This window comes from Apium graveolens, chromosome 9, assembly GCF_009905375.1.
Source record: "Apium graveolens cultivar Ventura chromosome 9, ASM990537v1, whole genome shotgun sequence".
Taxonomy (NCBI): Eukaryota; Viridiplantae; Streptophyta; class Magnoliopsida; order Apiales; family Apiaceae; genus Apium; species Apium graveolens.
Window position 1 is genome coordinate 95,839,022 of NC_133655.1, and position 14,744 is coordinate 95,853,765.

A 14,744-nucleotide genomic window follows, 5' to 3' on the forward strand; every position below is an offset into this window, starting at 1 on the left:
ATAACATCAATTTCAACGAATAACCCCAGAATCAAAAAGTACCAAATCGGATATAAACCCTAGAAATTGAAATTGAAAAATTAACACATCAAAACATGTTTTTGATACCAGAAACTGAAAGAACAACTCGACAGGATCGACTTGGATACTCACATCGTTCGATTTGGTGCTCAGAAACGTTCAAAATCACCGATTGATTTCTGACCCGAATTCTGACCCGAACTGTTCTTCAGAGAATTTCCAGAAATTTGCAGAATTTTTAATAATTAATTAATTATAATTAACTGATAATTAGGCTATTTATAGTGTGAAAAATAATACTCCTAAATAAAATTAAGGGGCTAATTGTACATCTAATAAAAATATTTGGCCTTAATTTTAATAATTTTTGGGTATTAAAAATTAATTTATAAATATTTTATATATACAATATATATGCCAAAATTTTCCAAAAATTGTGAATAATGCAAAAATACAAAGAAATGGTATAAATCAAAGTCCTAAAATTTTATAAAAATAAAAAATATGATTTTTGTGGGGTTTTTAACACCCAATGGGGCCCGGAAAAGTCATTTATCGCCAAACGAGAAAATTTATAAAATAACTAGATGTTCAGAATAATGTGATGGTAAAAGTCGTTTGATGAAAAATAAGGCCCGTTATTTTATTTGAAATACTGGCTTTAAAATCATGGTTTGGGTCGTAAAACGTTTGAAATGAAAACGATGAATGTAAAATAAAATATCCGAAGAATATCTTAAAAATACAGAAATGACACGGAATACACGTAATAATTTAGGGTTTAACAGATAATTACACATAAATGACATATTAATACACATAATTTATTATAAATGTGATATAATACAACGTAAATTTCCCAGTCGTTACACAACATATATCTGAACTAACAGCAAGTCATTACCATGATACTTATAAAATAGAGTTTTTATCAATGGTACCTCTTTTAACCACTTTTTAATAAAATGGTCCATAAAGTGCTTTATCCACCTTATAGACATGATTTGGATCTTTTGGATCAATGAACCCTGAAGGCTGTTCAACATAAACTTCCTTATATTGTTCACCATTTATAAATGCACTTTTCACATCCATCTGGAACACTTTGAACTTCATATGAGCAGCATAGGCATGAAAAATTCTGATGGCCTCAAGTCTTGCAACTGGAGCAAAAGTCTCATCATAGTCAATGCCTTCTTGTTAAGAATAACCCTTTGCACCCAACCTTGTTTTATTCCTTGTGATAATGCCCTCACTATTAGTCTTATTTCTGAACACCCATTTAGTACCAGCTATTGATCTATCTTTTGGCCTTAGTACTAATTTTCGGACTTTGTTCATTTCAAATTTATTGCACCCCTCTTGCATTGTTGTGATACAGTCAGCATCTTGAAGAGTCTCTTTTACTTTCTTAGGTTGAGTTTGAGATAGAAAAGAATGGTAGAGGCATTCTTTTTTAAGTGGCTTTTCTGGTCTTGACACCACTATCAGGAGTGTATGACTTAGTCCATTTTATTACAGAAGGAAGTTGACTTCTTGAAGTAGATCCTTCCCCTTGATCCATGAAGTCTCTATTTTCACTTTGATATGTACCATCATTATTTCCTGATGTTCCCCCTGAATCAGTGCTTCCAAAGTTATCAGTATTTGCTTCATCCGTATTTGAGGAATCATAGTAAGATAAAGTATTTACTAATGTTTTTTGATTTGAATCACTTGAGCTTGACTTTAGATATGAATCATGTTGCTCCCCCTCAATATGTGCTTCAATAATTTTATAATTTCCACTTACAGATGGCTCATAAGAGTTTAAAGTGATATCAGGATTCGCAGTATCAAAGTTTGTCAGTCCATCAGGATTTAGTTGTTAACATATGGTACATCATTTTCAAATCTAAATTTTTCGTGATCATTTACATCTTCTAGACCTTTTATCTTCTTGTCATCATAAGATACATGAATAAATCTATGATCACTCTTATTCTCAGATTATAAACTCTGAAGGCCTTTGTTGATAGTGGATATCCAAAAATATACCTTCATCAACTTTTAGATCAAATTTATTAGCTGCTCAGGATGAGTTTTGAGAACAAAATATTTGCAGACAAAAATGAGAAAGTACTTCAAGTTTGGCTTCTTTTCTTTTACCATCTCAAATAGCGTCTTTCCATGCTTGTTTATTAGTGTTGCATTTTATGTGAAGCATGTAGTTTGCACAGTCTCAGCCCAGAAATAGGTTAACAGTTTTGCTTCCTCAAACATGGTTCTTGCAGCTTCTATAAGAGTCTTGTTCTTTCTTTCAACAACTCCATTTTTTTGTGGAGTTCTAGGGGTTGAAAATTCGTGTTTGATCCCCTTGTATTTACAGAATTCTTGCATAGTGTTGTTCTTGAATTCAGTTCCATTGTCAATTCTAATTATCTTGACTTTGTGTGTTGATCCTTTTTTCAGTTCTCTCATATGATCAGAAAAAATGGATGGAGTTTCATCCTTTGTATGCAGAAAATATACCCATGTATAGCTTGTGTACTCATCAATAATCATAAGTGCATACCTCTTCTTAGCTATATACATTACATTAACTAGACCAAAAAGATCAACATGTAGTAAGTGATACGGTTCAAGGATTAAGGATTCAGTCTTATTCTTTAAAGATGATTTCCTTAATTTGGCCTTATGGCATGAATCACATAGGCCATCAAGAGTAAACACTGCATTAGGCAATCATCTTACAAGATCTTTCTTCACAAGTTCATTAATATAATTGAAGTTCAAATGAGAAAGTCTTCTATGCCAGTTCCAGCTGTCTTTCATAGTTTCTCTACTCAACAAATAGATTACAGAGTCATCAGTATCCTTGGTTTTATATAAATTACCATGTATGTATCCGGTCATTGCAATATTGTCATCTGAGTTGTTGACAATTTCAAAATGTTCTTCAAAAAAATCCACATTATAACCACTGTCACAGATTTGACTCACACTGATCAAGTTATGCTTGAGTCCTGCAACAAGAGCAACATTTTCAATGATGACATTTCCAAGTTTGATGTTGCCATATCCCAAAGTCTTTCCTAAGCTATTATCTTCATAAGAAACACTTGGGTCAACCTTCTTTTAAACTCTTATAGCAGGGATTTATTTTCAGTCACATGTCCTGAACATCCACTATCCCAGACTAAAGAATTTGTTCGGTTACCCTGCAATCAGATTAGCCATTAGTTAGAAATTTTAAGGACCCGGAATTGCTTGGATCCTTTGGCCTTTTTAAGTTTGTTAACATTTGTAGCATAATTCTTTACATCAGGGTTTATGCTAACATTCTTAATATCAGAGTTTACATATACAGAAATAACTTTTGTCTTATTTAAAGAGGATTCCAGTTCATAATAATCATAATATAAACTGTGATAAATGGAATGGAAAATACTACCACAATGAAAACAAGGGTTCTGTGGTTTATATCTAACTATTCAGTTCTTAAACTTTGATTTAGGAGGAACAATATTTATCCCTTTATTCTTCATACAAGAATTAGCAAGATGATTAGTGCTACCACAGTTTAACATGTCTTTCTAGGTGCATTTGGAACAAGTTTATATTTATTATCCTTATTGACACCTACTTTTCCATTTCTGTTCTTCATAGGCTATTTTTCCTTGTTTTTCATTTTCACTTCCTTTAGTTCTTGCTTAAGATGATTTTGATTTATTAAACTAATATTTACCGATTTAGTTTGTACTTGATCACACTCATCAGTATTTACATTTGACTTAGATGTTGATGATAAATCTTTCTCATTTACTGACATGAGACCATCAGCACTTATATTAAACTTAACAGGTTTTAACTAAGACTCGTTCAGTTTTACCATCTTATCAGTATTTACTAGTTTAACTTCCTCAATCTCTATTTCATTTAATTCATCGGTATTAGATTTATTTACATAACTTAATTCTGATCCCCAACAACCACTTTCTATTTAACCTTGAGTTAATTTTCCTAAATTAGTTCAAAGTTTAATAACTCCTCTCACTTTAGCTAATTCCTTTTCTAGATAAGCATGTTTTTCTAACAACTTATCTTCAACATGCACAACATCATCTCTTTCTTTTTGAGTTTCTAGCATGAAAACCAACTCAGCTTCTACGTGATCATTAATTTTTTTAAGTCATATTTTTCAATTTTGATCTTAGCATTTTCAAGTGTGTGATCCATATAACTAACATGCAGAGTTTTAAGACAAAATCTTAATTAATATATATCATCAGTATCAAAAGCAAGAGTAGTTTGAGGTACCTTCATCTCATTAGTTTCAAGTTCACTATCAATATTCTCCATGAGAGCATAGTTTGTACCCTCATCAAATTTTGATCTTTCATCCCAATTCTTCTTCTTTATAATCAAGGTCTTTTTTGTTTCAGCGCTTGGCTTCCTGCAATCAGTTACAAAGTGTCCAACTCCATCACAGTTATAGCACTTGATCTTTGACTTGTCAATTTTCCCAGACCTTGACACATTCTCATCATTCTTCCTGAAATTTAACCTATCAGAGTTTGAGAAAGTAGAGCATTTTATGGAAAACCTTTTTCCTTTCTTGAAGTTCTTGTAGGCCATCTTCTTGAAGCTTTTAACTAAGAGAGCATCTATCTGTAGAATGCTCTCATCATCATTATGATCACTGTAAGAGTCTGAGTAATCATCAGAGTTTGAGTCATCATTAGTATTTGATGACTCAGTACCACACTTTGCAATCATAGCCTTTCCTTTTGAATGGCTTTTTCTTCCAGATTTCTGTCTTGGTTTTTCTTTAACCTTGAGTGCAATTTGTCTTGATCTCGGCCCTTTCCTCTTGATTCTTTGATCCATCTCCAGTTCACAAGTTTTTAGCATACCATAGATCTCATCTAGAGATGTGTCTTCAAGGTCATAGTTATCCCTTATTGATGTGACTTTCAAGTCCTATTTTTCAGGGAGTGCAAGAAGAAACTTCAACTTTGAATCTTCTGAATCATACTCTTTGTCAATAAGTGATAAATGATTTAACAATTTCTAAAATCTGTCATAGATTTCAATCAAAGACTCATCAGCTTTTGAGTCAAAGTGCTAATACTCCTGAGTGAGTATTGTTCTTCTATTCTTCTTGATAGCAATTATACCCTAACACTTAACCTCCAAAGTGTCCCAAATTTTCTTGGCTGTTTTACATCCAATCACCCTATTGGACATCACACAGTCTAGACTGTTATGCAAAAGATGTTTGACTTTTGCATCTTTCATAATAGATGAAAGATCCTCATGAATATAATTCTTTTTATCCTTATCAACCATCTTTTCCTCCTGACCAGAATTTGCAACAGCCAGTTTCATGGGTATGTGAGGATCATCATAAATATGTTCAGATATTTAAGATCTGTTGCTTCCACACACATAGCCATCTTAACTTTTCCGTTAGGATATTCATTAATCTTCAAAATTGGAACCTTGATAGCCTCATATTTGCTCATGTTATATGATTGATTTAGTTTGTGGCTAGTGGTGGTGGGGGATTCTGTTGAGTTTCTTTATCTACTATTATTGATTATTGTTATAACAACAGCAAGCTCTTATACCAATTATTAGGCCTTTAAGTAACTGTAGAGTGGGTAAATATTGTTATAACAATCAAATTGAATTAAGTACTCAACAATGAAGAACAGTTTTTATATTAGTGAATAAAAACTGATTACAATACTCTCTCAAAGGATGAACAAATATCCTTGAGAGCTATTAGGTTATGTGTATGATAAAAAACAATGCACGACACATAAAATCTTAACCTAATGTATGCTTATATATTACACAGTTACATAATCAATCAGTTGATATGATATAAATAAATAAAGAATCCTAATAAATATCCAATTATTGATTGCTACAATAAGTAAAGTCCTATACCGACATATCTCTGCAAATCAAAGTTTTCTAGATATATCAATTACTTCCTGGAAACCAGTCTTGACAGATGTTGATGGACAAATGCTGATATTAAACTCTGATCTGTCAAATACTGATGGCTTCATAAACTCTAATATCTTCCATTCAGCAAACCCTGATGACAAACTCTGATAGTTCTAAACACTGATATCATCAATTATATCTAACAGTGATGTTCTTGCTACTCACATAGATGACAATCAAATGGTGTCTATAGTGGTGACTAGCACAATTAGAGTTGTGGCTATGGAATTAAATGCCAACGACATGAAAGAAGCACTGGGCATATCCACAGAAAACATGGTTGCAGCTCCTAGCTCACGGGATATAACAAAGTTCATGGACTTTAACAACTATGGAGACAAGATTGCCATGTCCAAGTTAAACAAGAAGAATATGAGAAATGAGTGGTCCTTTGTGTTTGAAACAATCATAAGGGCCTTCACATGTAGGAATATAGGTTTTGACAACATTTGAAGTGTGGTCCAAAAGTTGGTCTTCTTAATGACATATGAAGGGAATTTGGACATTGGGAGCTTAATTCTCACTGAGCGAAGCACAAGGCTCACAGTGTCATTGGAAACCAGAGTAAGAAATTTTTATTCCCTAGATTCATAATGTTTGACTTAAATCATAAGGTGAATGAAATTCACCTAATTCAAGGTATTGATGTAAGTCTAATAGGAAACTGTAAGTCAGTGTCCAAAGTTCTATTTGGACAACTGGATACTAAAATCAGGTAAAGGTAAATCTAAATATCACTGACTTTATATTGGAAAAATTTAAGACCTACTGTTAAGTGGCATTTATGTCCACTTAGAACGTCCTATAAAGGCTCGAATTGGTGTTTTGTACTCGAGTTGTTTGTGTTTTTAATATGTTTTTATAGTGTTTTTCATTTCAGGCATAAATAAAGGAATGAGGAGATTTAGCATTGTTTTGGTGCTAAGTTGGTTTTAGGAAGGTGCCTAGGAAGATTGTTCAATAAATGCCATCAAAAACCAGCCAAGAAAACAAGAAAATAAATTTTCCCCAGAAGGCCAGCGCGCCCGCGCTGTGATAGCGCATGCCCGTGCCAGAACAACCGAAGGACAGCATGCCCGCGATGGGAGAGCGCGTGGCCATGCCAGGGGGAAACTAAATAATCCTGTTTCAACTAGAAGATTGATTTTCTGGACTTTTCTTCTGATTGGGCTGCTATATAATGACTCTTTGAAGACATTTTTCTTAACAGAGACTAAGGAGAAGACAGCGAGAAGACCTAGGAGCACAAATACGACTAAGGAAAAGAAAAGCTTGTTTACACTTGTGATTCTTTAATCGAGTTATAATCTTGGAAGCTAGTTTTCTTGTTTGTTGAACCTATTACTCTTGTTTAACGTACTTTGGTTTTATATTCAGTTTATAAATATTTAGTTTATTATACCATGCTTTCATCGGAACCCACGGTGATGATAAATTTGGTAATGGTCTAATCGTTATCGTGGGGTTCTAACGGATTTACTTATGGATTTCATTAGTTAATTTGTTTCGATACCTTAGTGTGTGGTGATTGTATGATATCCTAGTATTGGTTGCGCTTATTTATCTTACGAGCGTCATGAACTTATAAGGTAGTGTGTTAATCTTTATTGAAGTGAAAGTGAATATAGGGGTTTAAACTTGCCATGCTAGCATAGGTTCACGTATTTGTTATGCATGATTCGTAGGTAATTTTAACCATCTTACTTGCCCTATGTAATCATGATAGATAACTTGCGCATTAAACCGTTATGTTGTCAAATTCTATAGATATACAGGGTCTCAATATAATTGGTATCTATCCAGCTTCTATCTCTTTTGTGGACGTCTGGTAGTAGGGTATTCGTACAACGAAAGTTAGTGTTTACTAGTTTTGTGTTATCTGATTAGTGTCATCACTATTACATGCTAAGGTTAAAAACAATAAGGCTATTGAATGAAGAATTTAATGGAGTTGGAATCCCATGTTTGTGTCATATATGTAAATCAACCTTAATTCTCTTAGTTAATTTTAGTTAGTATAATCTCGAAGTTATAAACAATCTCAACTTGTTATCATCTTTGCATTGAATAATAACCATACCATTGTTGCATAAGTGCATAAATTAAAGATAACCTAAAAGAGTCTCTATGGGAATGAACTAGAAATAATTCTATATTATTTATGAATGCGTATACTTGTGTGTAATTTTAGCGTGTATTTTCGTCCTAACAAGTTTTTGGCGCCGCTGCCGGGGACTCGTGGTTTAGTTTTAGTTTATGTGCTTGACATCAATGATCATTAAAGTTCACTGACTCGGATATTTAACTTACTTGTTTGCTTGTTGCTTCTGTAGGTACCCTAGAGAGCGTGTATGCTAACGCGTTTTCAATCTCGAAAGAGAACACTGGATAAAGCGGAGGAAGTAGTGGAAGAAGTTCTTGTTGAGGAGAAGGTTGAAGAAGAAGCTCTTATTGCAATGGGAGAACTAGAAGTGAATCTGAAAGCTTTGATGGATTACTCTTAACTGAAGATCAATGATATTCAATCTAGCATTGTCAGACCAGCCATCGCGGCTAACACTTTTGAAATTAAGGCTAGCACGATTCAGATTGTGCAGCCTCGGTCCAGTTTGGGGGTTCTCCGACGGAAGATCCCAACATGCATATTAGATATTTCATCGAGATCTGCGACACTTTCAAATTCAACAACGTGTCTGAAGAGGCTATAAAGCTAAGGCTTTTCTCATTCTCTCTGAGGGATAAAGCCAAGTGTTGGTTGCATTCTCTACCGCCAGGTTCTATCACTAAATGGGAAGATCTTACTCAGAAGTTTCTTACTAAATTCTTTCCTATGACGAAGACAGCTGTAATCAAGAATGCTCTTATTCAATTTGCACAGCAGTCAGGTTAGTTTTTATGTGAAGCTTGGGATCGTTATAAGGAGATGCTTAGAAAGTGTCTTCATCATGGGATGGCTGACTGGATGATCATTAATTTCTTTTATAATGGCTTGGGAGCACAGTCTAGACCCATGCTTGATGCAGCATCGGGTGGAGCCTTATGGGCTAAGAGCTACGATGAAGCTTATGAGTTGATTAAACTGATGGCTGTTAATGAATACCAGAATCCTTCTCAGAGAGTAAATCAAGGCAAGGTAGCAGGAATTCTAAAGGTGGATGCAGCTACTTTTATAGTTGTTCAGCTTAAGACTTTGATGATGAAGGTAGATTCTTTGGCTAATTATGGAGTTAATCAGATCACTAGTGTCTGTGAGCTTTGTGATGGTGCGCATGAGACAGAATAGTGAGCTATTTCTAGTGAATCAGCTCAGTTCGTGAGTAACTTTCAGAGGTCACAGCACCTAGTTCCAGCCACCTATCATCCCAATAACCGAAATCATCCTAACTTCAGCTAGATCAACACTCAGAATGCGGTTCAACAGCCTTATCAGCAGTATGCAGCAAAACTGTATAACCCTCCTGGTTTTCAGCAACCGTAATATGCACCAAGACAACAACTCCATCTGCAACAATCTAATGAAAAATCTGAATTGGAGGAGTTCAGGCTCATGTGCAAGAGCGAATCGGTTTCTATCAAGACCTTGGAGAATCAAATTGGGCAGATTACCAATGCCTTGCTGAATTGTCAACCTGGTACACTAACTAGTGACACAGAAGTTTTAGGAAAGAAGGAAGCTAAAGAGCAGGTTAAGGCAATTACATTGAGGTCTGGGAAGGTTGCGAATCCTGAAAAATCTCAAGTTTCTAAAGATGAAGCTGTGGCTGAAGAAGATGTGCAGAAGGAAACAGAAGTGGAACCAAGGAAGAAAACTTTGGAACACACTCCTCCTGAGGATAATACAGGGGAGAAACAGGTTTATCCTCCACCTCCTTTTCCAAAGAGGCTGCAGAAGCAGAAGTTGAATAAGCAGTTTACTAAGTTTCTGGAGGTGTTCAAGAAACTTCATATCAACATACCTTTTGCTAAGGCTCTTGAACAGATGCCTAGTTATGCAAAGTTTATGAAAGTTATTCTCTCTCGAAAAGTGAAGCTCGATGACTTAGAGACCATTTCTCTCACGGAGGAATGCAGTGTTGTGCTACAACAGAAGTTGCCCCCGAAGCTTAAAGATCCTGGAAGCTTCATTATTCCTTGCACTATTGGAAACTTGTCATTCGACAAGTGTTTATGTAATTTGGGAGCTAGCATCAATTTGATGCCTTTGTATGTCTTCAAGAAGTTGGATTTACCTGATCCAAAGCCTACTTATATGTCCTTGCAGTTGGTCAATCGCTCTATTACATATCCACGAGGCATTATGGAGGATGTCTTGGTCAAGGTGGAAAAACTCATCTTTCATGCTGATTTTGTAATTCTTGATTTTGAGGAGGATAAGAAGATTCCCATAATCTTGGGAAGACCATTCTTGGCTACTGACCGAACCTTGATAGATGTGCATAAGGGTGATCTCACTATGCGAGTGCTGGATCAGGATGTGACTCTTAATGTTTTCAATGATATGAAATTCCCTACTGATAACGAGGAGTGATTAGAAGTGGAATTGGTTGATTCTGTGATTACTTCAGAACTTGATCAATTGCTAAGGTCTGATGCCTTGGAGAAGGATTTGTTGGGGAATTCAGATAGTGAAGATGACGAAGGTGATGAGCAGTTGTAATATTTGAATGCTTCTCCTTGGAAGCGAAGGCTGGATATGCCTTTTGAATCTCTTGGAATGTCAGAACTGAAAAATACCGAGGGGCGTCTCAAGCCTTCTATTGAAGAAGCTCCTACACTTGAGCTTAAACCATTGCTTGAACACTTAAGGTATGCTTTTTTAGGTGATGCATCTACTTTGCCTGTTATTATTGCATCTGACCTTTCAGGTAGTGATGAGGAAAAGCTCTTGAGAATTCTGAGAGAGTTCAAATTGGCAATTGAATGGACTATAGAAGATATTAAGGGAATCATCCCTTCTTATTGCGTGCATAAAATTCAGCTAGAGCAAGGAAGCAATCCAACGGTTGAGCAATAGAGAAGCATAAATCTGATAATGAAATAGGTTATGAAGAAGGAAATTCCCAAGTGGCTAGATGTAGGGATAATCTATCCTATTTCTGATAGTTCTTGGGTGAGTCTAGTTCAGTGTGTGTCGAAGAAAGGAGGCATCACAGTTGTTGTTAATGAGAAGAATGAGCTCATTCCTACTCGAACAGTCACGAGGTGGAGAGTTTGCATGGATTACAGGAAGTTGAACAAGGCCACAAGGAAGGATCACTTCCCTCTTCCTTTTATTGATCAAATGCTTGACAGATTGCTTGGGCATGAGTACTATTGTCTTTTGGATGGCTATTCGGGTTATAATCAGATTTGTATCACTCCATAAGATCAGGAAAAGACTACCTTCACTTGTCCGTTTGGTACTTTTGCCTTCAGAAGAGTTTTTTTTGGGTTCTGTGGTGCACCTACCACATTTCAGAGATGCAAGATGGCTATCTTCTCTGACATGATTGGTCAGAATATGGAGGTGTTTATGGATGATTTTTCTGTGTTCGGGGATTCTTTCGACAAGCGCTTGCAGAATCTTGGTGTAGTTCTTAAAAGGTGTGTTGAGACCAATTTGGTTCTCAACTGGGAGAAATGTAACTTTATGGTGCAACAAAGCATCATTCTTGGGAACAATGTCTCTAGTAAGGGTCTTGAGGTGGACAAAGCTAAGGTGAGGGTTATCTAAAACCTACCTCCGCCAATTTCTATTAAGGGAGTCCGCAGCTTTCTTGGTCATGTAGGCTTCTATAGGCGGTTCATCAAGGACTTCTCTAAAATCTCTAAACTATTGTGTAGTCTTCTAGAGAAAGATGTTCCTTTTATGTTTGATGATGAGTGTCTAGCTACTTTTGAGAGCTTAAAGAAGAGTTTGATCACGACACCTATCATAAATGCACCTGATTGGAATGAACCTTTTGAAATGATATGCGATGCAAGTGACTATGCAGTTGCAGCAGTTCTTGGGCAAAGAAAGAACAACATATTTCATGTGGTCTACTATGCTAGTAAGACCCTCAATGGTTCTCAATTGAATTACACTACTACTGAGAAAGAACTCTTAGCCATTGTCTATGGTTTTGAGAAGTTTCGATCTTATTTTCTTGGGACGAAAGTGGTAGTTTTCACTGATCACGCTATTATTCGCTATCTTGTCTCAAAGAAGGACTCGAAGCCTAGATTGATTCGATGGGTTCTTTTACTTCAGGAGTTTGAGTTGGAAATCAAGGATAGGAAAGGTACTGAGAATCAAGTCCCTGATCATCTATCTCGGTTAGAAGATCCAAGTACAGATTCACACGATAAGACATTGATAAATGAGTCTTTTCCCGATGAGAAATTGTTTGGGGTGCAAGAGGAATAACCGTGGTTCGCAGACATTGTGAACTACCTAGTGAGAAATATTATGCCTCTGGACTTTTCTTCTGCTCATAGGAAGAAGTTTCTTCATGAGGTGAAGTGGTACATGTGGGATGAGCCGTAGTTGTTTAGGAAAGTAGTTGACCAAATCATCAGGAGATGTATTCCGTACAACGAAACGGAGGGTGTCTTACAAGACTGTTATTCAACTGTTTATGAAGGCCACTATGGTGGAGAGAAGACAGTAGCTCGTATCCTTCAAGCGATATTATTCTGATCTACATTATTTAAGGATACACATCGGTTCGTTTTGAAGTATGATAGCTGCCAGCATGTGGGTAATACGTCTAAGAGGGATGAGATGCCTCTTAATGCGCTTCTCGAGGTTGAGTTCTTCGATATTTGGGAAATTGACTTCATGGGGCCATTTGTCTCATCTTGCAATAATCAGTATATATTGTTGGCGATTGATTATGTCTCGAAATGGGTGAAAGTCAAGGCTTTGCCGATGAATGATGCAAATGTAGTGCTTAATTTTTTTCATAAGCAGATATTCACAAGATTTGGGACTCCAAGAGTCATAATCAGTGACGAGGGATCGCATTTCTGCATTCCTAAGTTCACTGCTATGATGCAGCGATATAATGTGAATCATCGTATTGCTACAGCCTACCATCCTCATACTAATGGTCAAGCTGAGGTATCTAACAAAGAGATCAAGCATATTCTAGAGAAAGTTGTATGTCCACTAAGGAAGGATTGGTCTTTGAAGCTGGATGAAGTTGTTTAGGCGTATCGAACAGCGTACAAGACTCCGCTAGGCCTATCTCCATTTCAGTTGGTTTATGGTAAGGGTTGTCATTTGCATATGGAGTTAGAGCACAAAGCGTATTGGGATTTGAAGAAATTGAACTTTGATATGGATGCAGCTGGTAAGAAAAGGATGCTTCAATTGAATGAACTCAATAAGTTTCGACTGCAAGCGTATGAGAACAACAAGATGTATAAGGAGAAAGTCAAGAGGTGGCACGATAGGGGTCTAGTGCTTAAATCATTTATGCTAGGGCAACAAGTTCTTTTTTCAACTCCCGTCTCTGTCCTTTTCCTGGTAAGTTGAAGTCGAGCTGGTCAGGGTCGTTTGTTACCAAAACTGTGTTTCCACATGGAGCGGTGGAGATTTTTTAGAATGATCCAGGCCAAGCGTTCAAGGTAAATGGACAGAGGTTGAAGCATTACTATAGGAATACGGCAAACCGTGAGGTGGTTAGTGCCGTTTTATTGTCCACTTGATCACGGGATTCTACGTCAAGCTAGTGACGTAAACCGAGCGCTTCTTGGGAGGCAATCCAACCTTGTTGTACATTAGTAGCTGTTAGGATGAAGAAAAAGAAGAAAACACAAAAAAATCAGAAAAGCAGAAAAAAATTCAGTGTCAACTACAGAAGCACGGCGCGCTGAAAGCTGGGTGGCTGCGCTGAAAATGACAGTAACTGCGCGCACCCGCACTGGAAGCGGGGCGGCCACACTGGAATTCCAAAGACACGGCGCGCCCGCGCTGCCTGGCGGGGCGGCCGCGCTGAGCCCCTGTAGTAGAAAAAAAATAGAACAATAAAAAAATCAAAACAAAATCACATCACAGCCGAATTTTCCTCTCCCACCTTCCATATTTCCCTCTCCAAATCAGTTTCAATTACCCCATTACTCCCAATATTCCCATAATCAATTTTCACTTCATTTTTAAGACTAATTCTAATCCCTAAACCCTATATATACACACACATATACAAAATCAACTCCATCACTTTTCAATTCTCAAAACTCTAAATCTCTCTTACACACATCTTTTCTCTCAAACTTATTCGAATTCAATGGCACCCAAGAGACAAGGAACCCAAGTTAGTAGCATCACCACCGATTTTTCTAGTGTTGGGGGTGTGAGGCTTAGGTTTGCAACTCCGGAGGCTGAGGCGGAGTATACGAGGCTACTATCGAAGCCCATAGCCAAGGAGCGAGGTTTTCTGCCTTCGGGGAGAGATGGTAAGTTGCTTGAGATGATTGTGAAGATGGGTTGGATTACTTTTATGAGGCACCCGTTGTTGTGCCCATGAGTGTGGGTCGCGAGTTTTACGCGAACGCGGAGGCGGATAAGAATGGGTACTTGGTGGTTAGGGGGTTGACGGTGGATTATACTATGGATGCGATTTGATGGATGATTAATTAGCCCGAGAGACAGTTGGGTCAGGATGATTGGGTGATGAAGACTGGGGAAGATTTTGACTTGGACATGATTGTTGTGATGTTGTATGCTCCCGACACTCACTGGAAGTTTAAGAAGGGGT

The 14,744-nt window shown here is 36.8% G+C and overlaps 1 non-coding gene across 1 annotated transcript; it reads right to left on the reverse strand.

Annotated features, from left to right (window-relative positions):
• Positions 1-8,866: 8,866 nt before the first annotated feature.
• LOC141687921 (small nucleolar RNA R71) lies at positions 8,867-8,973 on the reverse strand. The gene has a single exon (XR_012561399.1). It is a non-coding gene; the product is annotated as a small nucleolar RNA R71 (small nucleolar RNA).
• Positions 8,974-14,744: the final 5,771 nt, after the last annotated feature.